Source organism: Cervus canadensis, chromosome 2 (genome assembly GCF_019320065.1).
Source record: "Cervus canadensis isolate Bull #8, Minnesota chromosome 2, ASM1932006v1, whole genome shotgun sequence".
Taxonomy (NCBI): Eukaryota; Metazoa; Chordata; class Mammalia; order Artiodactyla; family Cervidae; genus Cervus; species Cervus canadensis.
Window position 1 is genome coordinate 112268226 of NC_057387.1, and position 27079 is coordinate 112295304.

The window sequence follows — 27079 nt, forward strand, 5'->3', positions numbered from 1 at the left end:
GGCAGGTGTGTGGCTAGTGCTTGGGGGTCCCCAGAACCCTACTGGCCTCTGCTGCAGACTGGCCCCTCTGCCCCTTGGCCTCCATGAGGCATTGGTGGTGTGTGTTTCTGACCTCTGTGCGGGTCAGTGTGGATCTACTTCTTGTGCTGGATCGTGTCCCCGTGGTCGCTGCCGTTGCCCTTTGCCGTGTGACCCACCTTGACTGCTACACGTTAGAGACCCTCTGCATTGGCCCCTCATACAACTTCACTGGCTTCCTTTGTACCCTTTACTATGGGTCTTGCAGCCCCAGCCCACCCCCTAGAGGCAGCCACTGGCTCTGAATGGAATATTCTCCAGTTGGCCTCCACAAGGCAGGCAGGGGTTCTTTGACGGCACAGTCATGATGCTTGGCTTAGAAAAATGTGTCTACTTGTGATGGTCAATGTGCCAGGCTTTTTCTTCTGGGGCTCCAAGCAGGAAGGCAGGCAGAATCTCCTTGCTGCCAGCATTCCCTCAGCCTCAGACATGTTTGTCTTCATGCTGGAATTTCAGTGCATCTGTTGTCTACCCATTTCCTCTCCTTCTGTCTTCATTCTCTGTCAAGCAGGGGGAGTTCTTTCTCTTGGTAGTTGTTCACCTACTCAGTCATGTCCCGCTCTTTGTGACCCCATGGACTGCAGCATGCCGGGCTTCCCTGGTAGGGCAGGGTCTCGTTTATGTAGAACCATTATGAAGCCAAAGAATTGATGTTTTTGAACTGTGGTGCTGGAGAAGACTCTTGAGAGTCTCTTGGAATGCAAGGAGATCAAACTAGTCAACACTAAAAAAAAAAATTAACCCTGACTATTCATTGGAAGGACTGATGCTGAAGCTCCAATACTTGGGCCACCTGATGCAAAGTGCTGACTCATTGGAAAAGACGCTGACACTGGGAAAGATTGAAGGTGGGAGGAGAAGGGGGTGACAGAAGATGAGATGGTTGGATGGTATCACCGACTCAGTGAACACGAGTTTGAGCAAACTCCTGGAGATAGTGAGGGACAGGGAGGCCTGGAGTGCTGCAGTTTGTGGGGTCACAAAGAGTCGGACGTGACTTAGCAACTGAGCAGCAACAACATTACGAAACCACTTGAGTTGCCTCTTGAGTATCTAAAGTGGGATATTAATTCAGGAAACCCTTTTGCTATCTCAACAAAGTCTTGCTTTCCTGCCGCAGATGTAAAACTCCTATTTTTCAAGTAGAAGATGAATATTAGGTCTTTTTGAAAAGTTTGCTTTACTGCTGTAATAATCCTAATCTCTATTCCTCATTTTCCAGGGCAGGGGATACCCCTAAGGAAGAGATGAGATGCCCCAAAATGCAGGAGAAGAATACACACAAATACATTTCCAGATATTTCATCCTGTGCACTTGTAGATGCATCTTTGACTCTTGAAAATACATTTTATTTCCTTCTCATGGTCCACAGACCTTAGTGTGGAAGAAGGAACTTGTTGATTTTACATATTTATTTGGCAGCTTACTAAACTCTTATTTTTATAATTTTTCAGTTAGAAAATTGTATCATTTGCAAATAGTAGTAATTGCAGCGTCCTTTCTAATATACTCTTCCCTGTTTCTTTTTCTTTTCTAACTGCATTGGCTAGCAACTCTATACCTAATATTTACTACTTTAAAATTCATATTTAATAAAGCAGTGGATGTAGCTTGGTTTTATTTTTTATTACAATGGAAATAGCTCAAGTATTTTACCATTAATCAAGACATTGGCTGTTGGGCTAAATGATAAAAAGATTTAATGTTTCTCTGCTCACAAGTTGAAGGGTAGCATCTATCTCAACAATATCTTGGGCAAATTCTACAGCGTCCTGGTCATTTTTAGTTATTAAACGCCATCCAATCCAAAATTGCTTTTAAAGGTCCTCCCACCCCTCACTCTGTGATCTGAAGGCCTTAAAGTGAGGAGGGGTATGGCCTGACTTTCTCTGTGTCCCACTCCCTCTTCCTCCTTGGAGTGTTCATGGAACAGCTTGAACACTATGCTTTCAGGAGTGTGGGAGAATACCTGGAGATCTGACTGCTACCCTTTAGGCTGAGCAGGTCACTGACATCCCATGGGGAAGGTGAAAAAAATGCTGGCTTTTTCGCCCTGTTTAGTATTTTTGAGTTCTTGGGCGCCCTCTGACCTGCTGTGCTGGGTGGTTCTCTGAAGTGATGGTTCTCTGGCTTAGTAGGCTTGCTAGATTTAGTAAATGAGATATAAAACACCCAGTTAAATTTTACTTTCAGACAAATAATCATTTTTTAGTGTAAGTATGTCCCATGGAATGTTGGGACATACTTAAACAATTATTTGTTTACTAAAATTCAAATTTAACTGGATGTCCTGTGTTTTCCCTGGCAACGCTACCTCTTTCACCTTCTCTTATCAGCAGGCTCCCCTCTGGGTGTCCTGCTGGGAAGGTGGTGCTTGATTTGGGGGGTTAGTGTTCTGTCTGCACTGTTCCTCTCCACCCCTCTTTCTCATGGCCATCTCTCTCCAGGCTGTTTTCCCTTTCAGATATAAACAGACCAGACCCTCATAGTCTAAAAGTAGGCTCATCAGGGGGTAAGATGCAGTCTTCTCTGCTTGCAGGGAACCCATTTTGGGGAGTGTGTGTGTGTGTGCGTGTGTGTAGACATAAAGTGAAGAATGCATATTAACTTTTATCAAAAGCCTTTTTGGCTTCTATTGAGATTATCATATGGTTTTTATCCCTTTCCCAATTGACATGATTTATATTCATAGATTTCTTATATTGCATTCCTGGAATAATCTCTACTTAGTGATAGTGTATTTTTTTCCTCCCTAGACCACTGGGGTTTCCTTTTCTAGTTCTTTATATATGAATTCGGTATGCATGTTCCTAAGAGAAATCTAGAGAAAGAATTATGCTTGCTTCTAAAATGAATTGTAAACATTTCTACTTATTTTAACTTTATTTATTTTTTTCTGCTGTATTCTGAAAGACGATTTAACATAGGAGTTATATGTGATTTGAAACTTGACATAATTTTCTAGTAAGACCATCTTCACTTTTTGAGGTAAGATTTTTGCCTTTCTCTCTTCTCAATTTCTTTGTTCTTCATTGTTTTGCCCAAACTGCCTGAGAGAAGGCAGCCTCCTCTCATGGGCTCCACGCCAGGTGGGGGAGTCTGGGCAACTCCTCTTCCTCTATTGCTCACCTCCCCTGGGCTGGGGGTGGGGAGGGGGATGCCTGAGAGTCCACTCTACTAGTCTGTTATGGGCTCCAAGCACTGGGTTTCATTTCCGCTCTCCTCCAGATGAGGGCGAGGCCACAGTCTATTCACTAATCTATTAAACCAACATTCTTGTTTATATCATTTAAATCCTCAGTATCCTTATTGAAGATTTGATTTTGACTTGTAGGAAGCTTATTAATGTCTTCCATTACAATCATGTTTTGTCAGTTTCTCCTTGTGTCATGGTGAGTCTACACTTTAAATATTTTAGTGTTATGTTATTTGGTGCTGAAATAGTGAAAAAAGTGAAAGAAAGTATTAGTCGTGTCCAACTCTTGCAACCCTGTGGACTAGCTTGCCAGGCTCCTAGGTCCATGGGATTCTCCAAGCAAGAATACTGGGGTGGGTAGCCATTCCTTCTCCAGGGAATCTTCGCAATTCAGGGACCGAATCTGGTCTCCTGCTCTGCAGGTGGATTCTTTACTGTCTGAGCCCCCAGGGAAGCCTGAAGTAGTCACATCTTTATTTTGCCTTCTAACATTCATCAATTACAATTGTATGTAATATACAATTTTGGTCCTTCCTCTGACATCTGATTATATTTTTATGACTGCACTTATAATTCATCTACATACTTAGAATGGGGAAGGAAATGGCAACCCACTGCAGTATTCTTGCCTGGAGAATCCCATGGACAGAGGAGCCTGGTGGGCTACAGTCCATGGGGTCACAAAGAGTTGGACATGACTGAGCACACACGCACACACACACAATATTCTGCCTTATACGTTGTTGTCTTGTTACTGTTGAGTCACAAAGCCGTGTCCGACTCTTTTGCAACCCCATGGGCTTTAGTCCTCCAGGTGCCTCTGTCCATGGGAATTCCTTTTATGTGGACTTTCTTTTTTTGGTCATCTTCATTTTTGTTTGACGCCTGTTTTTTGGCTATTGATTTTCATCTTAAGCACATACTTTCTCACACTCCTCACTCATTAGAGCATCTCTCCTTTCTTTGAACCATAGCATGGAGATGACCACAGGGATGGTCAGGGACCTTCTGGGCTCCCTCACTCCTATTTCCTGACTCTGTCTTGGGGTTGAGAGCTTCTCTGATCTGGAAAGCAGGGAAGTGATCACCTCTTAGGATGCTCTCCCTGGATGCCAGCCCCTCACATCTGTTTCAGCTCCTCTGTGTAAATTCAGACTCTGTGCAGACAGAAGTCAGCAGAGCTGGGGGCAGGCCACCTGGGAGGCCAGGCATGCACTGGGTGTCAGCCCTGAGTGCTGGAGGAGGGGCTTGTTTGCTTAGAAGCCCACAGCTTCCCTTTTGTCCAAGGTGAGGGTAGCGGGAGGAGGTTCAGGGCGGACAAGGGCTGGCAAGACTGAACACTAAAACGCCTTCCCTGAAACATTCCTGAGACACACTCCAGCTAACCCGGTTGTTGTCGTTTAGTCGGTCAGTTGACCTTCTGGGCCCCATGGACTGTAGCCCACCAGGCTCCTCTGTCCAGGGGATTCTTCAGACGAGAATACTGGAGCAGGTTGCCATTTCCTACTCCAGGGGATCTTCTGACCCAGGGACTGAACCTGCATCTCCTGCATTGGCAGGCAGATTCTTTACCACTGAGCCATCTGGGAAGCCTAGCTAACTGGGAGAAAGACCAAGAAGTAGTAGACTTAACATAAAAATATAAGCAACAAGCAAAACCACCTGTTAAACATTTAGCATTTAGGTTATATAATTGCAGTACACATAGATAAGTGAGTTAAGAATGGGAAAAATTCCAGGTTTCTGTGACTAGAATAATAACTAAAGCTGTGGGCAGAGGAAATAAGTATGTCAAATTATATATTTGTCAAAATATATATATATATGTCAAAAATATATATATGTCAAATTATATATTGCATCTAGCAGAGAGTCAAAGCTCTCTTTTGGTAGTTAAAGAAGTAAATGAGTAAATAAATATTTTAAGAATAGATTTTAAAATAGGATGCATATTCTTCAAAAATATAACTCTAAGTAATTATAATAATAAAATCCTAACCCATATGGTGAGAAAACAAAGCGAAGAGACAGAAAACCCAAAGAGGAGACATAATACAGAGTGTAGAAAATTTGTAGTCTTGATTACAAGGAATAGAAACAACCTAAATTCTCCTTAAAATGTGTATTGAGTTAAAAAATAAAATTCAATGATTTCTGTATACACTTCTAATAGGTACACCTAGTCATTATGTTTTATTTTTTTTAAACATTTTTGCCTTTGGCTGTTGATATTTTTTGTTTTTCTATTATGTTCATAGGTGCAGATTCTATAAACTCCAATATCCATTTCTCATATTGTCCTTGTCTGAATTTTAATATCAAAGTTACATTGGTCCTATAAGATAAAAAATAGATGAAATTGACTGATAGAAAAATGTTATTTTTCAGAAATTAATAAAGAAACTCTTCATCACTAAAATTATTTACATAAGTTGTTCACAATTGTTATGCTCCATGCACAGTTATATTTCTTTTTATATTCCTCTTATTTCTGTTTTCTCTCTATCTCACCTAGCTGGACATTTATGTTTATTTTAAATTCTGATTTTATTTGTCCTTTCTATGGCATATTTATCTTCTCTTTACTTTTGTAAACAAACTTTATCTTGTATATTGCCTTCTCTTTATTTTCTTTGAATTTATTCCATTAAAAAAATCTAACTTCAGTTGGACACCTAGTTCATTAATTTTCAATCTGTCATTTCTATAACTTTCCAATGGAGAACTACTTTAGCTGCAACCCAGCTAATTGTATTTTCATTTAATTGTTTCATTAATTCTCAGCGTATAACCTTCCAAAATGATTTGTGATTTGACATGAGTTTTAAAAAATTTTTTCTAAGTATATGTAAAGAAATACCTATTTCTCACTCAATTTCATTGTGTCCCAATAAAATGGTCTGCATAATGATAGTTTTTTTAAAAATTATTTATTTTTAACTGAAGAATAATTGCTTTTTGATATTGGTTTGATTTCTGCCATACATCGGCATGAATCAGCCACAGGTGTACATATGTCTCCTCCCTCTTGAACCTCCCTCCCACCTTCCCACTATCCTAATTGTCTAGGTTGTCACGGAGTCTGAGTTGAGCTCCCCACGTCACACAGCATATGATAGTTCTTGAAATTTGTTAGAGCTTGCTTGTGACCTACAATGTAGTCATGAACTTTTTTTGGGTAGAAGTTTAATTTACAGTTATTTTAGAATGAGTATATCTTCTTAACTGCTGTTTATTAAGTTTATTTAATTTATTTTATTTAAGTTTATTAAATTAAGCTTGTTAGTTATGTTCTGATCTATGTTTTGACCAACATCTGTTTTGTGCTTGACCTATTAATTGAGATGGTGATATCACTCCCACAATAATTGTGAATTTGTCTGATTTTGAAGCCATTTCTCCCCAGGTTTCTGCAAGTTTACAATTATTATCTTTGTGGTGATGCACACATTTTGTCATTCTGTTGCTACAGTCTCTGTCTGTGACGTGATTTTGCTCTCAGTCAACTTTATGCGACGTGATTACAGCCTCTCGGCTTCTCTGGCTTCGTGTTTGCTGGGGGCGTCCCCTTCCAGGCTTCCTCTGGTCCATGCTCAGCCTGCCGTGGGGATTCTGCCCTGGTTTTCTGTGCTTGGAGCTTTGTCCTCTGTCTTCTCACCTGGTTAATCCCTGCACAGCCTTCCTTCAGCTCAAACCACTTCCCCAAGGATGCCAATCCATTAGGAAGGCTTCTTTAGTCGAGTGCTAGAGACGGCAGAGATGGGAGAAGGCTGTGGATGGAGACAAGTAAGTGGATTAAAAATTAATTGGCGTGAAAGGACAGAACTTTTAGTTTCAGCTAGGGATAAGTGAAATCCGTGCCATAGCATGTGTAGTTGCTAAGAGAGGCATAGGGGAGACCATGTCTGGGTTACCTGCCTCTGGGTGTGTACCTGGATAAGGCTGGTAGGGCTGATTCTGGATTATTCTAGGGGGACACAGACAGACTCTGGGTCTCAGGCTGAGCAGGGAAGGCTCTTGTTGGTTAGTGAGCAGGTGAAGGTTGAGCATGGAGGCACTGGAAGTCATGAGTGTGGGAAGGATGCAGGCAGGGGCACAGGAGGCAGCACCCCAGGCTTTGGATCTGGGCTTTGAGGTCAGACTTCTGGAAAGCTAGGCAAGAATCTTCTGGTGACGTGAGTGGAGCACGGGGCCAGGTCTTGGTGACTGGGGCATGATGACTCGAGCCTTTGCCATCTGTGAGAGGCTGGCTGGTGACCACAGAGGAGCTGAGAATAACTGCTTGATGATGGGGAAATTGATGGAGACCATCCCAGCCGGACAGAGGCTGCTCACTCAGACTGACTGGATCTGGGGGGTCAGCCACACAGAGACTCACAGGTAGGCAGCTCGGGACACAGGAAGCGTTGGTGTGGGGAGAACGGAGGAGGTCTCCCTATGGCTGGGCCATCCTAGGTGACTGGGGAGCACGTCTGGCTTTCACTGGCAGGCCCTGAATTGGAAGCGGGAGCAAGAATGAGGGCAAAGAAAAAAAGGGGTGGTCGTTGCCCAATCCTGGCTGTTCTGGCCCAGTTGGTGCTCTGGCTTTCTGGGATAGTCACGGCAGGGCTTGTGGGTCAGAGTTCAAGTGTCACACATGATCTGGACATTGTCTATTTGTATATTCATTCTCTCAATAAACTTTTTTTTTTTTTGACATGTAACTTTTGCTTCACTGTGAGAGTTTTCTGTCTTCTCCATCTTTCCGTAACTTAGATACAGACTTCTCTGCAGGAAGGAGTGACTTTACATATACCTTCACCACACTGCCCTGTGACCTCAGGAGATGAAGTGGGGTGAAGGTTCTCACCCCCACCTGCAGAGGAGGGAGTGGAGATGCAGAAAGGTGAGTGACTTACCTGATTTAGCAGAGGCTTGATGTCCATGGTGGGCTGCAGCTCCTGATACTCTGGGCTTTCTCTCCTGCTCTTCCCAGGGCTCCCAGGGGAACAAAGCCTTGCCCTGATGCCATCACATCTGTAAGGAACAGCCAGGTTCAGGTGGCATGTGTTCATGGAAGGTGCATTGTTTTTAAGAAGGCTGTGGTGGGATCTTCCCTAACATGCTGTCTGTGTCAGATGGCTGGCATTATGCTGCATTATTACATGAATGTATTGCAATCCACACACTGGAAATCCAGAGGCAAGGATTTCTAGCTTGTGTGCTCAGTCGTGTCTGACTCTTTGTGACCCCATGGACAGTAACCACAAGGCTCCTCTGTCCATGGGATTTCCCAGGCAAGAATACCAGAGTGGGTTGCGGTTTCTTACTCCAGGGGATCTTCCTGACCCAGAGATCAAACCCTGTCTCCTGAAGCTCCTGCACTGTAGGAAGATTCTTTACCCACTGAACCATCAGGGAAGCCCAAGGCTTTCCATGGGGTCACTGGAAGTATTCTCAGTACTTAGGGTTACTTCACACACTGGTCATGAGAGACAAAGAAATTCGTGGCCCTGGACCTTTACTGTTGTTGGTGTGTCTGTGAATGCTTCTTAGCTTTATAGAACATTGCTGACTTAAAAAAAAGTGCACAACATGAGAGTTTCAAAGTAAATTTTATTTGGGGCAAAATGAGGACTATGGTTTGGGAGACAGCATTTCAGAAAGCTCTGAGAAACTGCTCCAAAGAGGTAGGGGGAGGTCAGTATATACTTGATTTTGAGGAAGGGGGAATACACACAATCAAATACATATTTTTGCAGAAAGTCTCATGAGGGTTACTATTAGTCACAAGGAGCAGACAGCACCACGAAGAAATTTGGTAAGGAGGAGGAGATGTAAGAATTTGGCTCATAAAATCAGTTCTTGAAAATACCTAAATATTTGAAGACGTGTTCTGCCAGTTTTTTTGGAGCACCTCATTTCTGTTCTCCACCCTGAACTCCTTTCAGGGGGTGCTGAAGGTCAGCCACTTCACAGGCTCATAGTTTAATCTTTGTCAAGGTAGATGGCCAGGGCCAATGGCAAGCGCCAATTTGCCGTTGACAACATCTAGCAAAAATATTTATGGCTCCCTCATTCCTGATCCTTTACCTTGAGAGTCCTGAATGTTGGTATTCCTATAGCACTTCACAACACTGTACCTTGGAAAGCTTTCTCAAAGGTGACAGAGATTATGATGCACAGTGACAGCAAGCTCAGGTGAAGTGTTAAAAGATCAGTAATTTGTTAAATTTCTTAATTAATGCTTGTAAAATTTCAAATTATGTCCACTGATACTACATAGATTCATTGAACTTTCCATTCAAATACATTGGTGTCGTGTAAAACAGAGGCTGGGAAACTGGGACATGTAGGCCAAATCTGGCCCTAAGCCTGCTTTTCTAAATAAAGTTTTATTAGCACACAGCCACGCCCATTTGTTTGTACATTGTCTACTTTCATTCTAGAAGAGCAGAGTTGAATAGATGTAGCAGAGACCAGATGGCCCTCAAGCCCAAATTATTTCCTATCTGGCACTTGACAGAGAAAGTTTCTCACATCTGCTCTGCACCCAGCATGAAACGATAGTTATCTTTAGCTCAGAGCCTTGCAGCTGGGGATAAAATGTTAAGCTACACAGTAAACAAGGGTGGCAAGAATGAAAATCCTCCGTATACAGCAAAAGAAACCCAAACAAAGAACTCTGGTTTGCTCCGGAGCTTTTATTCTGTTGTTTATCATAGAGCTATGTTTTTCCACAAACAGATGAGGATGGATAAAAAAAAATTAAGTTTTTGAGGAGGTGATTTTCCGTAAACACGCTGCTTTTGTGAAGCAACAGAAGATGCACTGGAGGCATTTTTAAACATTGTTTTGTGATCTAATTCCCACGTGGCCCGAAGACCAGGTTTATGTGATCTCCGGACATTGGAACCTGAGTCTGAGGTCTGAAAGCCAGGAATCACAACCCGAGGCTGGAACCAGCCCCGGTGGCCGTAGATGAGACGAACCCTCCACGTAGCTGCTGTCTCCCCGTCTGTAAAGGGACCCATTTAAGAAGTGGACGCTGACGCCCCTCCCAGCTCTGAAACCCAGACTCAGATTCCACGCTAATGGAAAGCTTGGCCCCGCTCTGACTCCATCTCATGAGAATGTGATGGCGTGACATTACCATACTAAGGAGGCTCTAAATACGAAATTCCCCCATTGAATATATGTTGTGCCTAAGTTCTGAAGAAGTAGTTAATCAGTTTCCATTCGGTTATCCAGCTGAGTGAGCAGACGTGGCCAGCACAGGGCTCAGCCGCCCAAGTTCTTCTGGAAACAGAGCTCCTGGGGCCAAGAAGGGGGAGGGAGTTCCGATCCCAGGGGATGGGGGACACTGACTCGAAGGCCCACTTGGACCTCACAAACAGTTCTACACACGGGTTCTCAGACCAGTGACACATAAGATACTGGAACCTGTTTCGCATTTAGGAAAAACATTTTCAGTGACTACATGACTTATTTAAAACACACTCATTGCAGATGATTTCAATTGTGCAGTTTTTAAATATCTGCAGATCCTAACACCTTCCTGGCCTCCGGCACGGTGCAGCTCTGTGTCCCTTACTGTCCCCTTTGCGTGACCCTTTGCAAATTTCAGTCTGAGGACCCCCGGCATCTGGGCTCTGGTGGGGGGGGAGGTGGGTGGTGATGAGGTGACGCGGACCAGTGTGCCCCACACGGCCCTGCAATTCTGTTCCTTCCGAGTTGGCAGGATGCAATTCACACAGTGCCTTGAGGGAATGGCTGCACTGAGATGAATGCTCTGAGGCTGACATGGCCAGCCTGGTAGAGCTGTTGGGGGCATTCAGGAAGGATTTCAAGTGTTTAGCCCTGGGTCTGGGTCATAGGAACCACTCTGTAGGTGACAGATGTCCTGGCAGTGGAAAATCTGCCTGAAAGCTGTTAAAGAATAGAGATACAGCCAATTGTATTGAATTTATTCTTAGTATGATCTATCCTTTGTGCTCAAGAAGTTGTGAAGTTGTGGGATGTTATACTGGGGTTATAGAGGTCACTGTTGGGAGGAGGGTAGGGAGAGTCAGAGAATTTAAGTGGCTCATTATTGGCCACACAAGTAATTCATGGCAGGATGGCCTTGAATTGTTTTCTTCTTTTTAACAGAAGAGCCATAGAAAGAGCAAAGCATCCTAATGTGTGTCTTAAGGTCCCAGATTTTACAGTCCACCTGGAGGCCCTGAGCAGGTGCAACCGTGAGCCCTAGGAGAGGCAGCAGGGCGGGGCACCCTTATACCCCAAGCCTGCAAACATGCACCAAAATCCCGCAGAGTGAGTAGTGAGGTTGAAGTGGGAGTCTGGGCTGTTGGTGAAGGCCATGTTGGTTGCTCTTCTCCGTGCTGGATGATGAGGGAAGGAAATAATCACTACCTCTAAATAAACAGATGAGCAGAACTCGTGTGGGTATAGCAGGCAGATGGAACTGTGCTCAAATCTGACCGTGGTTTAAGAGATGGAGTTGTTCTTTCCTGGGAAACTGCAGGGCCAGCTCCAGGTGAGGTCCAGGAAGAGACAGGAGTTGGAATCTTCTAGCAAACTTGGGAAGAGCACACCCACTGATCCCAGGAGACAGCTTTGTTTGGACACTCTCTGGAACTGTCTGTAGCAGAATGCAGAATTGTGCAAATTCCTAAACTTTGTTCTGCTGAATGAATGGTCTTATGGGATCCACCACCACCACCACCACTATCACACCCAAAGGATCCTAGGGATCAAATAAGTCTGAAAACACTCTATCCTATTTCCATCCTGGAACTTTACTGTGCTTATTAGCACACTAAAGCCTCTGATAAGTCCTGCAGTGAAAAGAAGAGTGTTTAACTTTGGGCCAAACAAGATTCCTCAATCAGCAGGGCCAGAGTACTTTTTTTCCCCTTAGTATCATTAGGAACCTCTGCTTTCCTAAAGACTTCAGTTTGGGAAGTCTGTTGGAATGCCACCAATACACCACTCCTGTGTCTTAAAAATAATCCCTTCTCCCCAGGAATCTAGTCTCTCCTTGTCAAGTGGCATTAGGTCCCATCAGGTGACAGGTTGAAGGAACTTGGCATTTCATAATTTGAAAACGTGTTCACTGTTTTTCTTTAAATAACGTATTCCTTACTCTTTTATACTCCTGATTCATTTTTGAAAAAATAAAAAATATCCTTGCTATTTCACAGGGAAACAGGCAATATTGATTTTATTGCTTAAAGAAATAGGCTCATCTGTTAATCTGTCAGAAACTAGCCCCTAGTGCATAAGGGTTCTGCCCCTGGGAGATTCGTACTGGGGAAGGTTTTGCCAAGGAGATGCTGGTGGAATGTGTTTGTTAGGCAGATGCTCTGAGCCTTCCGCAAACAGCTCGAACTCAAGATGGAGCTGATTCTGACCTGATCCTTTGTAGCTGAGGTCGGGGCTCCCTTCCACAGTGAGATCCCAGAGTGCCAAATAGTGGTTGACAGGCAGTCTGGGGCTAATTAGACAGGACCTCGCACTCTGCGGGACTCTGTGGTAAGGAGCCATTGACGGAGACCAGGGGCGATGTGCCTTACTGCTGCCCCCACCTGGGCCTCTGGGTTAGGCAGGCTGCCCACTCCTGCTCCCTCGACATCTCTGCACCAGCCTGGCAGGCAAAATTGGTTGAACTGAAGTACACGACATCAGCAGGTCTCCATGCTTGAGAAGGTAACTTAAAGCCAGTCAGACCCGGGTTTGAACAGGATTCCCCACAGAGAGATGGGGTGAGGCTGTGAGTTCCTGGGGATGCAAAGTGGTGGCTGTAATTCCTGCCCGGCAGAGCTGCTGGGAGGACGTGATGGTGGCCCACAGACACACAAGGCGGGTGGGCTCCGGGAGCCACCGCATCCTGATGCTGCGGCTGGAGCAGGGTGTGTCCTGAGCCGCGGCCCACTCCTGCCTCGCTCCCCATCCCACCCCCCAGTTAACTGATCAAACGTGGATCCCGGGGCCCAGAGGAAGGCCTTGCTGTCTCACATGGGTCCAGACCTCTGCCTCCAGCTGGGGAAAGGCTACTGTACCTGATTAGGACCAACGGGGAACAGGCCTCAGAGACAGGGGTGAGGGAGATGCAGCAGAGCATGGCAGCGGCTTGGAAAAAGGTGGGAAAGCTGGTTGGAGCCCGGCCTCCTCTCTGGTGCTGCCGCCACTGCGCTGGAGGCCAGGCCGGGGTCAGCCAGTGGCTTAGGAAGGGTCCTGGGCCCGGTTTCCTGTGTAGGTGACTTCTCAGTGTTCAGACACTGCCTGGGTTGGGTGAGATTGATAGTATCCACGGGACTGAGACGGCTGCTGTTTTTGGTTTGGGATGTGATGTCGGTCCTGAGCTCAGCTCTTGTACCAGGAGGGGGCTCCGCACACACGGTACAGGTGGATGTGCAGAGCCTGGGCCAGGCGACTCGCATCCCTGGCCTGGGGGTGAGCTTCGCTGCAGCCGAAGTCCCGCCCTAAAACACGGGGTGGGGGTGGGCCTTCTAGGACAGCAGTGCGCGGACGTCAGGGCCATCCTGGGGAACCCAGGGTGCTGGGGTGGGGGCTGTGAGCTGACCAGGGAGGGCTTTGGGGAAAGTGGCCGAGCTGGTCCTCAGAGGATGCTGGTGAGGGGTGGGCCGAGCCCTTCCAGACACGACTGGCTGGTGTGCGCCCTCACAGGGGCCGGGGGCCCATGGTCTAGCTCTGTGGGACATTTCCAGACCAGAGGGTACCCATTTTATGTGGCCAAAGGCCACCTTCTCACGTGGGATCTTAGATAGAAGCCCTTTCTTAACACCTGAGGCGTCACTGAACCCCATACACCTAGACCAGTTTTACACTCCCTGACCAGGTGTGTGTGTGTGTGTGCGTGTGTGTGCATGCATGTGTGGTGGTGTGTGTGTGTGGTGTGTATGTGTGTGGGGGTGAGTGTATCTGGTGTGTGGAGTGTATGGGTGCATATGTGTATGGTTTTGTGTGTGGTGCGTTTTGTGTGTGGTGTGTTTGTGTGGTGTGTGTGGTGTGGTGTGTGTGGTGTGTGCACTGTATGTGTTTTGTGTGTGGTGTGTTTTGTCTGTGCTCTGTGTGTGTGGTGTTTTGTGTGTGTGTGATGTGTTTTGTGTGTGTGTGTGCTGTATGTGTTTTGTGTGTGGTGTGTTTTGTGTGTGGTGTTTTGTCTGTGGTGTGTTTTTTCTGTGGTATGTGTGTATGGTGTTTTGTGTGTGTGGTGTGTTTTGTGTGTGTGTGTGGTGTGTGGTGTGTTTTGTGTGTGTGTGGTGTGTGTGGTGGGTTTTGTGTGTGTGTGTGCTGTATGTGTTTGGTGTGTGGTGTTTTGCATGTGGTGTGTTTTATCTGTGGTGTGTGTGTGGTGTTTTGTATATTGTGTGTGCTGTATGTGGGTGTGTTTGTATGGTGTGTTTTGTGTGTGTGTGTGGTGTGTGTGGTGTGGTGTGTGTTTTGTGTGGTGTGTGGTGTGTGTGGTGTGTTTTGTGTATGGTGTGTGCTGTGTGTGGTGTGTGTGGTGTGTGTGCTGTATGTGGGGTGTGTGTGTGTGGTGTGTTTTGTGTGTGGTGTGTGTGTGTGCTGTATGCGTTTTGTCTGTGGTGTGTGTGTGCTGTGTGCTGTATGTGGGGCGTGTGGTGTGTGGTGAGTGTGTGTTGAGGAGCCACGGAAGCCCCTGGCCCCAGACTGCGTGGAGTGACCCTCCCTCAGGTTCCACTCTTCTCGAGTTTCTCGGGAGCGGCCGGGTGCCCGCCCGAGGGAGCCGGGGGGCTTTCCCTGGGGCTTGGGGACGAGACCAGGGCGGTGGCCCCTGCTGGGGCTTGTCTTTTTCAAGCCAGCTGTTTCTCTCTTTTACACCGTTGTGCCGGCGAGCCCTGACCAGCACCAACCTTAGTCATTTTACACACGTACCAGCCCATCTGACTTTAGATACTGGTAACACTTCATTTCTTGTTTCAGAAACCCAGTATCCCCCTGACCCCAGGGAGGGTGTGCCCTCAGGCTGTCACTTCTTACTTGGGAACTGTGAGCCCAGGAACGTGGCTTGCCCCATACTGTCACCCTTGATTGTGTCCCCTTAGCTGCATGTGCACTGAATTGTCACCTCTCAGGCAGCGGTAGAGACACTTGAGTCAAATGCAGATGTGTGTCTCTCAGTCCCGACACCTCACGTAATAAGACTGTAAAAGGCCCAGCAGAACCTTTCTACCCTGATGGCTGATGCATCTCAGCTCGGACCTTCTGCTCTGACCCGTCCCCCAGACGTTAGGAGGTTGGCCAGCAGAGGCTCCGGAGCTCCCGGGAAGGCCACCTCGACCACCACGGCCCGCCGGCCTTTCTCTTCTGCTAATGAGGCCATCGTGGCCCGCGTGCTGGAGGCCGACATCTAGAGTGACCCCAGGTCTTTCTCCTCCTTTGTTCACTCTGCTCACCTGGACGCTGAGGCCTGAGGAGTTTACTTTCTCCGTATTCTTCAGGCAAGTGCCTTTGCCTGTACACCCTGCTTGCAGACATCTGCAGCTCCCGTGCGGGGAACCCGCCAGTGTGGCCAGGACAGACTGCTTAGAAAGTGCTCCCTTGGGAGTAGACCAGTCATGCCTGGGCCTCTCTCCCTGCTCGGAGAAGACTGGGAGCATTCAGGAGGCAGGGAGGCCCCTGGACTCCTGGGACACACAGGGGACCCCGAGGCCATCACAGTTTGCACCATGGAGTTCCCAGCAGGAAGGGGGTCTTGGGAATCAGCAGATGTGACCTGCAGGGAGATGTGGTTTGTGGCGGACTGCAGGGCTGGGGTCCCAGGTGAGCCCTCCAGCAAGCCCCTGCCTCCCTGTGGGCCGGGAGGGCCAGCTCAGCTTTCCCAGGCTCTGCTCTGCCTTGGACTGGGGACTTCTCGTGTCTGGGTGCAGACAGGGCAGAATGGGGTGCCCCGAGTTGAAGTCGAGTGGAACCCCCAGACTTGGACACAGCCCAGGGATCTCATAGAAGCCTGGGGAGCTGGGTCATTCTGGACTTGGGGCCCACTGGGAGGATGCCGTGTTTACTAAACATGGTTGCAGACTTGATGTGTGCCTGGTAGGAATTATTCCCCTTTCTTCTCGCCTGCTCTCCCCAGCCGGGACGCCGGCCTGGCAAGCATCAATGCTGCTCTCATATGAAGCATTTTTTCGGGCCTGACATGCAAAACTCTGATGTAGAAATTGAAATTTCACACTCTGAAGGGCCCAAATGGCTCCAGAGGTCAGCAGGCGGCTCTCTCGTCCACCCACAGGTGACTCATAGGGAGAGATGCCGGCCTGAATTAACATCAGCTGACACTCGTGCGTCAGAGGTTCTGTGCGCGAAGGTTTGCTTGACATCTGTGTCCCCACCCCCCGCCCCACAGCCCCCCAGCAGCACACACTCAACAGTTTTAAGCCGAGGGGCACGTCCCACTCATCTGGTGAATACATCAGCTGAATGCAATCCGCTTTCACAAACAGATGTCCTAGGAGGGGGTGGGGGGCACTGAACGTGGGTTAGAAGTTGCAGAAGGTTCTTTATGAAGTTCTGGCTTTGTGTGATGGGGGGGTGGGACAGCCAGGATTATCTTAATTGAAGTAAACCTAATTGCTTGAGCTTGGTCTCTATAAAGGTTTTTTCTGAGTCCCCATCTCAGAGGGGAGTTTCTGTTTTCCAATTGCTTCCTTGAGGCACCTCAACCCCTTTTCCTGGAAAAACCAGAAGGAGATAGAAAGAGAACACCGTCCAACCCTGGCTGGCTTGAATAGGGGGTCAGGCTGGCGGCTCACAGAACCTTCCGGCCGCGTGCATGGAGTCCCTGCTGCCCTTTTGCACCGACAACATCCCCGTTCTGAGCTGCCCCTGCTTGTTCCTGCCTGTGTGCGTTTGTCCTTACTGTGCTGGGGCCCACAGGTGAGCTGCTGTCCGGGGAGCAGCGTACACGGCCGACCCCACGCGGGGAACGCCCGCAGGGGCTGCCGAGGCGGGGACCTCTGCTCCCGACGGAGGCCGAGCGTTCTGGACTCAGTTTTATTGCTCACATTCTTCATGTGTTAGCAACCTTCCCCTCCTTCACACAGACCTCAGATGTGTCAGAGGAATGGTCAAACTATCACAGGAGCCCAAAGGAGCTGGCTATTTCCTTTTTGTGTTTCCCCATCTTGCATTGCTCCCTTGTAAAACAGCCCCCCGAGGGCTGCAGCTGAGGGCCCTGTGCTGGCCACTATCCATGTGGACAGAATCAGAGAAGGGGCAACAGCCGTCCGGTCCACAAGAAGGTCTATAACTGTTTAGATCTTTCTGGAAGCTGGTACCAGGACCTCGAGGACAATGGTTTTCCATTGCAAGGAAGGACCAAGTGTGCATCTAGCTTGAAACACTGGACATTGTTGGCTGATCTCGGTTGTTGTTGTTTAGTAGCTCAGTCGTGTCCGACTCTTTGCAACCCCAAGGACCACAGCACATCAGGCTTCCCTGTCCATCACCATCTTTTGGAGTTTACTCAAACTCATGTCCGTTGAGTCGGTGATACCATCCAACCATCTCATCCTCTGTTGCCCCCTTCTCCTCCCACCGTCAATCTTTCCCAGCATCAGGGTCTTTTCCAATGAGTTGGCTGTTCAAAAGTGGCCAAAGTATTGGAGCTCCAGTTTCAGCATCAGTCCTTCCAAAGAGTATTCAGGGTTGATTTCCCTTAGGATTGACTGGCTTGGTCTTCTTGCTGGTCTCACTGACCAGAGGCAAATAGTACTTAGAGGTGGTGGAGACACGGCGTCCTAGATGACGCAGTAGAAAAGGTGTCCTGATTTCATCCCAGCCTCCACTCCAGTGGGATTGAGCAGCCTCGTGGGCACTCTTACTCTCCTGAGCTTCAGTGCCCGGGTCTGAATTGGAGGGTGGGCCTGTGCGCCGCTCTCTGGTGGAGCCCATCCACTGGGCATCCTCACACTTGGCACAGAGGGGCCACACCCGACAGTCTAGGACTTCAGGAATCTGCTCCCTGTGCCCTGCCTTTCGTCCTGACAACTGTCATCTGGACATGTAGCAGTCATGTTGGGATAGAAGTGGATGTGATCCAGGCCTGAGTCTGACTGATGGGCTAAATTGTCTGCAGCTGGCCCTCCCCGCGTCAGGGCCTTTGAAAAGCTTCAGTCCGCAGAGCGCTGACTGCCCGCGGATGTGCCGCCCTGTGAGACATCAGGTGACGTGGCTCCCGGGGTCCCTGGGGAGCCGAGCCTCCGAGGGAGCGGGGTGGAGGGCGCGGTCCTCCGAGGCAGCTTGCGCGCCGTATCCACCATGCGGCTGAGTAAATCACCATTTTTCGGGAGAGCCGGACTCGGCCAGGTGGAACTTTACAGGACTCACTTCTGCCTGTGTCGGGGGTGGGGGCAGAGCACCTGCTTCGCAGGCCGCCTTCCTTTGTGTTGAAATGCGCGCACCTGAGAAGTGGGACCTGCTGTCAAAAGACCAAGGGGACGGCGCCCGACAGGAGAGACCCAGGGGCAGGTGCATCACGTTGCGTCCACACGGCACGGTGGATGGGTTCGTGGCCACGCAGGCGTAGATGCTGTTTCTCACACTTGAGGAAGGTGTTCAGCCACCTCAGGCCTCAGTCACACAGCTCTAGGAGCTCCCATGGGAGGACAGCCTGACCAACACTTTCCTTACAGGGGAGGGGGAGAGGCTGGGGAGACTGAGGTGCAGGTGACCGGGGCAGGGGAAATGCCGTGTCCATCCCCTCAGGCAGGCTGGTTTCCTCAGGCTCCTTTTAGGGAAACTGAACTTCTGAATGGGACTTCCCAGGTTGCTCTGCGGTAAAGAATCTGCCTGCCAATGCAGGAGACACGGGTTCAATCCCCGGTCTGGGAAGATCCCCTAGAGGAGGAAATGGCAACCCTCTCCAGTATTCTTGCCTGGAGAATTCCACAGACAGAGGAGCCTGGCAGACTACAGTCCATGGGGTTGACTGAACACAAACACGTGAGCTTCTGAACAGTTTAGAGCTGCTTTTGAACTAGTCTGTTTTCCTTGCCTGAGAACTTTAGCAAATCTCCCCTCTGAGATTAAAATTTTCTCTGCTTGATCTCCCTGAAATGTGGATTTTCTTCAATTCTCTGGGAAGTCTGAATGGGATGCACTCAGCTGCTGGATGTTATTGAGAAGAAAAGCAAAGCATCTTTTCATCATTGAAAGATTTGCCTCAGACAGCCCTTGACAGCCTGAGTTCTGAGTACCAACTTTTCCCAACGTTTCAGCGTGTGTTGAAATAGAATTTCCTGGTCCATCTCACCTTGAAGCTAATGTTTGCGGAATGATTTATCTTAGCCAACGTTTAGAACTCAGCCCATCGGCAAGGGATCTTGAAACTATTTGAATTCAAATGTGAGAAGCCTTCAAAGAAGCAGGGAAAAAATAGTACATTTTAGTTTTCAGGAGAAAAAGGTAATGTGTGAGGGGTAGAACTTATGTTGAGGATTCAGTTAAAAGAAATTACCGCGTTGAGACTGATGTCTGCTCTTTCTACGGCTGCCCACTCGGTGCTGGGCGGTGTCCACTCCCCTGTTTCTGGGAGCTCACTCACAGTATGTGATTATCACATAAAGTCCCAGAGACCTTTCTTTCCTGTCCAAATTAAGACAGAGCAGCAAACTAAAGTGGTTCAATTGAGAGAGTTGAAAAGAAGAGTATTCTGGGTCGCTCCACTCTTAGAAATATCTATTTATTTGGCTGTGTCACATCTCAGTCGCGGCATGAGGGATCCTCACTGTGTCACGAAGGATCGTTTGTGGTGACGCATGGACTCTCTAGTTACAGTTTGTGGACTCAGTAGCTGCGTTGTAGAAGCTTAGTTGCTTCACAGCATGTGGGATCTTAGTTCCCCAACCAGGGATCCAGTCGGAGTCCCCTGCATTGCAAGGAGGATTCTTAACCGCTGGACCACCAGAGAAGTCCCTGGGTAGCTCCACTTTTCCAGAGGATTCTAGCAATCCAGACCGAGCCATCACCTGTGTGTTCCCTTGCACTGTGATTTCTGGTATGGTAAAGTCCGAGCTGACCTCCACGCTTTGCCATCAGCTTGTGGCTGTGAATCTAAGGAAGGAACAGAACGCTTTTGCTTTTCTTACGCCTTTGTTCCTGTTCAATCGCTCAGTCGTGTCCGACTCTCTGTGGCCCCATGAACTGTAGCCCTCCAGGCTTCCCTGTCCTTCACTATCTCCCAGAGCTTGCTCAAACTCATGTGCACTGAGTTGGTGAGGCCATCCAATCGTCTTATCCTCTGTTGCCCCCTTCTCCTCCCGCCTTCAGTCTTTCCTAGCATCAGGGTCTTTTCCAAAGAGTTGGCTCTTTGCATTAGGTGGCCAAAGTACTGGAGCTTCAGCTTCAGCATCAGCCCTTCCAATGAATATTCAGGGTTGATTTCCTTTAGGATTGACTGGTTTGATCTCCTTGCAGTCCAAGGGGCTCTCAAGAGTCTTCTCCAGTACCACAGATTCAGTCAGCTTTGGTGCCGATGATGGACGGGGACCTTAGAATCCTTACGGGAGCAGGGTACTGGGGAAGGGCACAGTGGATTCCTAGGAACCAACCCCATCAGGCTGCCTTTAGATTCCACCACTCTGAAAAAACATTGTGAAGATGGACATTTCTGGAAAGTTGAGAAGCATGTCTTGTTCTTCGTGACCGTCCTGATTCTCATAGGTCAGATCATGCTAAGTAAAAAGAAAAAGGCAAAATCATGCTAAGTAAAAAGAAAAAAAGGCAAACAGTTTGTCAACACATACACCGCTTAAAGAAATTCTCAGAAAATAGGGACACATGGAAGAACTCAGAGAACTCATGAATTCAACTCAAATCCTCCTCCCATTCTTATATAATACTGAGAGCCAATTGCTAAGAATCAAACAAATGGACATGTTGAAGATATCAGTCAGTAGGAGACAACTTTGGGAGAAATCTTGAAATAAAGTGTATTCAGATGTGTTTGAATTATGCGTTGGTGAAGACATTCAGAGTTTCCATGACTGCAGCAGCAGTGATTCTGTTTGTTTTTAAGGGCAGCACACATGTTTCAAAGATTTTGTTTTGTTTTGTTTGTTTTTCCTACAAAGCCAGGCTTTTCAAGACAAACATGGCTTATCCGTGAGAGACATGGGATTAAAAATATCTATAAATAAAATGCAAATTCACAAACATTTTTTGAAGATATGTTCTTTTTGATTTCATGGTTATTCCCATTGCAATGAAAAGAACACTCGAGATTATGGTATTTATGGTGAGCTTAAAAATCCTAAGCACCCCTCTTTATTGAGGAAACTTAAGGTACGGGGCAAGCTCCAGTATTTCAATATCAAAAGCGTTCTGGTTTGACTCTTGGGTCTGCAGCTAACTAGCTGTAGGCTTTAGGGAAATCATTTTCTTCTTCTGTAAAAGGCTTCAAAGGGATCTCTGTCTCCTGAGTTACTGCACTCTGAAATCCAACCATGCAACTTATTTCTTTCAACTGTGGCTGCACTCCATCCAGGATCTTAACAATATCCTAAACTCTCTCGAACCAGAAATGGAAGAAGAAGGAGGAAAATAAAAGATTGCCCTCCTCATTGAGTCCAACATGGCCAGGGACCAATAACCACAGGTGTGGCACTGAAAGATACAGGCCGACTATTGGGCTTCAGATGTGACCTTCTGACAGGAATACTTCGTATATGTGTGTGAATTTTTCCATCACGGGCATGCACTATCTGCTTGTCTGTCTATGATGGTAGTGGGTGTGGATGATTGTGTATCATTTCATTCTTATGACATGCTATTTCTTGGTAAAATGATTGTATCTCTATTTCCTTTTAGTTAATTAGCAGGAGTATCTCCAGAAAGAGAAGCTTCCTTTCAGCTATACTGTGGAAGTCTGTACAGGAAAAGTAGGATAAATACTTGATGTTTTCTCTCTCTCTCTTTTATTTTTCAAAATAATGCCTTGATCTGTTGGCATCCTGCAAAGGTGACCAATGAGTGCTTTTATTTTTAAATTTTTCTTTCTTTCTTTTTTTTTGGAGCAGAGATAGGTTTATTACAGGGCCAACCAAGGAGAACAGGTGGTACATGCTCAGAAAACCCCAGCTCCCAAGAAGTGTTTTTAAAAGTGTCTTCGTAAAACTCAGATTCAAATATTCTTGGTGGATTCCAATCATTGCAGCTTTCCTTTATTGATTCTCTAACTGTCTCATCTTTGGACAGGGAGGGGCTCTCCTGACTGCTTTGGACCCCACCCGAGTGGTCTAGGGTGGGGCTTCCCTGGTGGCTCAGACGGTAAAGAGTCTGCCTGTAATGCAGGAGACCGAGGTCAAACCCAGAGTTGGGAAGATCCCCTGGAGAAGGGAATGGCTACCCACTCCAGTGGTCTTGCCTGGAGAATCCCATGGACAGAGGAGCCTGGCGGGCTACAGTCCATGGGGTCGCAAAGAGTCGGACATAACTGAATGACTAACACTTTCACTTTCTTTCCAATGGTTAGAGTGCTTCCTTCCTTCAGGCTATGAGAAGGTGTTTCAGGTTCATCCTATACATTTCCTGGCTCCAGACCCAGAATCAGCCACTTCTCTGAGTAACCCTGGTTTCATTTAGAGGGAAACAGTACGGAGCCTTGCAGTATTCAGGGTTCCTGGGCGGTCTTTGTGTCTAGGGATTTTCAGCATACAGAGCTAGTAATTTTTTGTTTTTTAAGAGTCATACACGACCGAGCAGAAACAACAGAGATAAAATGAATCATGCACTTGTTATTTCCAGTTTAAACTCAAGACAAACTTGTTATTGTTGTTGTTCAGTTGCTCAGCCATGTCCGACTCTTTGTGACCCCATGGACTAAAGCACGCCAGCCTTCCCTGTCCTTCACCATCTCCCAGAGCTTGCTCAAACTCTTTTCCTTTGAGTCGGTGATGCCATCCAACCATCTCATCCTCTGTTGTCCCTTTCTCCTCCTGCCTTCAATTTTCCCCAGCATCAGGGTCTTTTCCAATGAGTTGGCTATTCACATCAAGTGGCCAAAGTATTGGAGCTTCAGCTTCAGCATCAGTCCTTCCAACGAGTATTCAGGGTTGATTTCCCTTAGGATTGACTGGTTTGATCTTGCAGTCCAAGGGCTCTCAGGTTGATCTTAGATTTCTGTTTGCAAACATCATATTCAGGACATTTGCATTGAAACTCACAAAAGGGATTGTTCTACAGTTTTTTTTCATGTATTCTTTATCAGATTTGGGAATTAATGCTATACTAGCTTAATGGAAAGACTTTGGGAGTTTTCTTCACTTTTGTGGATCTAGAATAACTTATTTAGCAGTGGGACTGTCTAGTGTTTAAATATTTGAGAGAATTTTCCTGAGAAACCACCTTTTTACAGTGTTTTTTGAGGGAAACACTGTTTCTATTTCTTCTATGGTAACTGGCAGTAACTACAGTTAAGCTTCTGGTGCTATCAGGGTCATTGCTGGTATATTGTTTTTTTTCCAGGAAATGTCATCTGGGTTTTCAAATATATTTGCATGGAATTGAAAATTTGTGTTTGTGTCTCTCATTTTTTCTTAATTCTAATTGCTAGTGAGTTGTCTATTTTGGTGAATTTTCAGGTATATTCTTCAGTCTGCTGCTTCCCCCACCCCAGCTTGTTATTTTTTGCCTGTATCATCATCATTAATTTCTGTCTTCTGCCATTTTTGGATTATTTTATGCTTTCTTTTTTATTTTTTATTTTATTTTATTTTATTTTATTTTTTTGGGAAAGCGCGAACGCAGTCCCCCACTACCACAAATTATGCAGTCGAGTTTCCCACATTTGGGGAAATCGCAGGGGTCAGCACATCCGGAGTGCAATGGATAAGCCTCGCCCTGGGAAAACCACCTTCGTGATCATGGTATCTCCCCTGCCAGGTAAGTATGCTTTCTTTTTTCTTTCTAATTTTTTGAATTGGTTCTGTACTTCATTTACTATTATTTCTATTGAGATATATATATATATATACTCATATATCTTTAATACTATAAATTTTTTGTTGAAAATTGTTTTAGCTATATACCATAAATTCACACATGTCAAGTTTTCATTATTATTCTCCAGAAAACCTACAATATGGTCTGTGTTTTCTATTTGACCCATGAGTTTTAAAATAGCATTAAAATTTTTTTCTAGATAGAAGGGGCTTTTCAATTTTTTGATTTTGTTATCAATTTATATTTTTACTGATACTGGTCAGAAAATGCCCATTTTTATAATTTTATTCTTTGGAATATACTGAACTTTTTGTTTGTAACATTCTATGTACACTTGAAAAAATGTACATTCTGCAATATTGCAATTCAGGGTTCTATATAAGTACAAAATCTACTTATTGTTTATTGATTATGTTGTTTAGGTCATCTACATCTGTACTTTTTTCTACTTGGCCTATCTTTGCTGAGAGATGTGGATTAAATTCTTCTATAAATGTATTTCCGTTTATCTCTTCTTACATCTAATTAAGTTTGTGTTTAAGTTGGTGTGTACAGGCATTCTTTGGAGATATTGCAGGTTTGGCTCCAGACCATCGCACTAAAGCAAATATAACAACAGGCTCCCCAGGTGGTGCTAGTGGTAAAGAACCTGCCCACCAATGCAGGTTAGACGGAAGACATGCTGGTTCAATCCCTGGGTCGGGAAGATCTCCTGGAGAAGGGAATGGCAGCCCACTGCAGTATTCTTGCCTGGAGAATCCCGTGGACGGAGGGGCCTGGTGGGCTACAGTCCATGGGGTTGCACAGAGTCGGACGTGACTGAGCGACTTTGAACACAGCACAAATACAGTAAAATGAATCACATACATTGTTTTGGTTTTTCAGTGCATGTAAAACTATGTTTGCACCACAGTGTGCAAGAGCTTTATGTCTAAAAAGTGTACATAGTGGCTCAGTGGTGAAAGAATTCGCCTGCAATGTGGGAGTTCTAGCCCTGGGTCGGGAAGATCCCCTGGAGAAGGAAATGGCCACCCATTCCAGTATTCTTGTCTGGGAAATCCCATGAACAGAGGGCCTGGTGGGCTACAGTTCATGGGGTCTCAAAGACACAATTTGTGACTAAACACACACATATACCTTAATTAAAAGCATTTTATTGTTAAAAATGCCAACCATCATTTGAGCCTTCAGCAAGTCACTGTAGCAACATCAAAAATCACATATCATCATAACAAATGTAGTAATAATGAAAAAGCTTGCCAAGAATCACCACAATGTGATGCAGACACACAAAATGAGCAAATACTCTAGAAAAATGGCATCAATAGGCTTGACATGTGGTTGCCACAAACTTTCCATTTGTAAAAATCTCAATGTCTGTGAAATGCAATAAAAATGAAGCACAATAAAAGCAAGTATGCCTGTGTATGTTCATGGCAAGTTGTAGGCTTTACATTAAAAAAAAATATGTATTTATTTGGCTGCATCTTGCCTTGGTTTCGGCAACGAAATTGTGGCGCACGAGATCTCTAGTTGTGACCTGCTGATTCAGTTGCCCTGCAGCATGTGGGACCTCAGTTCCCCGACCAGGGATCAAACCCCTGTTTCCTGCCTTGTAAGGTGGATTCTCCATTACTGGACCACCAGGGAAGTCCCTTTAGTTTTATAAATAGTGCTACTTTGTCTCTTTCGATTTTGGTTTGCCTGAATTCTATCTTGTCAGATACCAAGATTGCAATCCTCTATGCCTTTGGTACATCTTTGTCTACATTTTTACTTTTTCTGAATTTCTTTGATTTAAATGTGCCTCTTGTATACACCGTGTTGGATTTTGCTCTATTGCTTAAGCTCAAAATCTTTTCTTTTTAAGGACAAGTTAAGCCAATTTATATTTATTTAATATGGTTAATGTGTGTCCTCAGTTCCACCAGATTGTCTCTATAGACTGCCATTCCCTATGTAGTCTGTTTTATTTGTCCTCTTTCTATTTTTTTGGCATGTATTTTTGTACTGGGGGAATTTAATATGCATTTTCAAGTTCCCCTTTAGACTAAGACCTTCATATAATACCAGTTATACCGTTCAGGGTCCAGTCAGAAGACAGAAACACACCAGTTCTGTTATCAAGGAACACTTGGTATCAATTCAGTTCAGTCGCTCAGTCGAGTCCGACTCTTTGTGACTGCATGGACTGCAGCACGCCAGACTTCCCTGTCCCTCACCAACTCCTGGGGCTTACTCAAACTCATGTCCATTAAGTTAGTGATGCCATCCTACCACCTCATCCTCTGTCATCCTCTTCTCCTCCTGCCTTCAATCTTTCCCAGTATCAGGGTCTTTTCAAATGAGTCAGTTCTTCACATCAGGTGGCCAAAGTATTGGAGCTTCAGCTTCAGCATCGGTCCTTCCAATGAACACTCAGGACTGATCTCCTTTAGGATGGACTGGTTGGATCTCCTTGCAGTCCAAGGGACTCTCAAGAGTCTTCTCCAACCCCACAGTCCAAAAACATCAATTCTTTGGTGCTCAGCTTTCTTTATAGTCCAACTCTCACATCCATGCATGACCACTGGAAAAACCATAGCTCTGACTAGACGGACCTATCTTGGCAAAGTAATGTCTCTGCTTTTTAATATGCTGTCTAGGTTGGTCATAGCTTTTCTTCAAAGGAGTAAGCATCTTTTAATTTCATGCCTGCAGTCACTATCTGCAGTGATTTCGGAGCCCAAGAAAATAAAGTCTGTCACTGATATAAAGAATTCTAACTAGGAAGAGAGGTTAACTGCTCAGGGAGCAAGAGGATGTGGCATAGATACAGCAGGATTAGGGAGCAA

General features: G+C 46.1%; 1 non-coding gene across 1 annotated transcript; it reads right to left on the minus strand.

The window, feature by feature from the left end:
• Window positions 1-24029: 24029 nt before the first annotated feature.
• Window positions 24030-24193, minus strand: LOC122437552. Its single transcript, XR_006268361.1, has one exon. It is a non-coding gene; the product is annotated as a U1 spliceosomal RNA (small nuclear RNA).
• Window positions 24194-27079: the final 2886 nt, after the last annotated feature.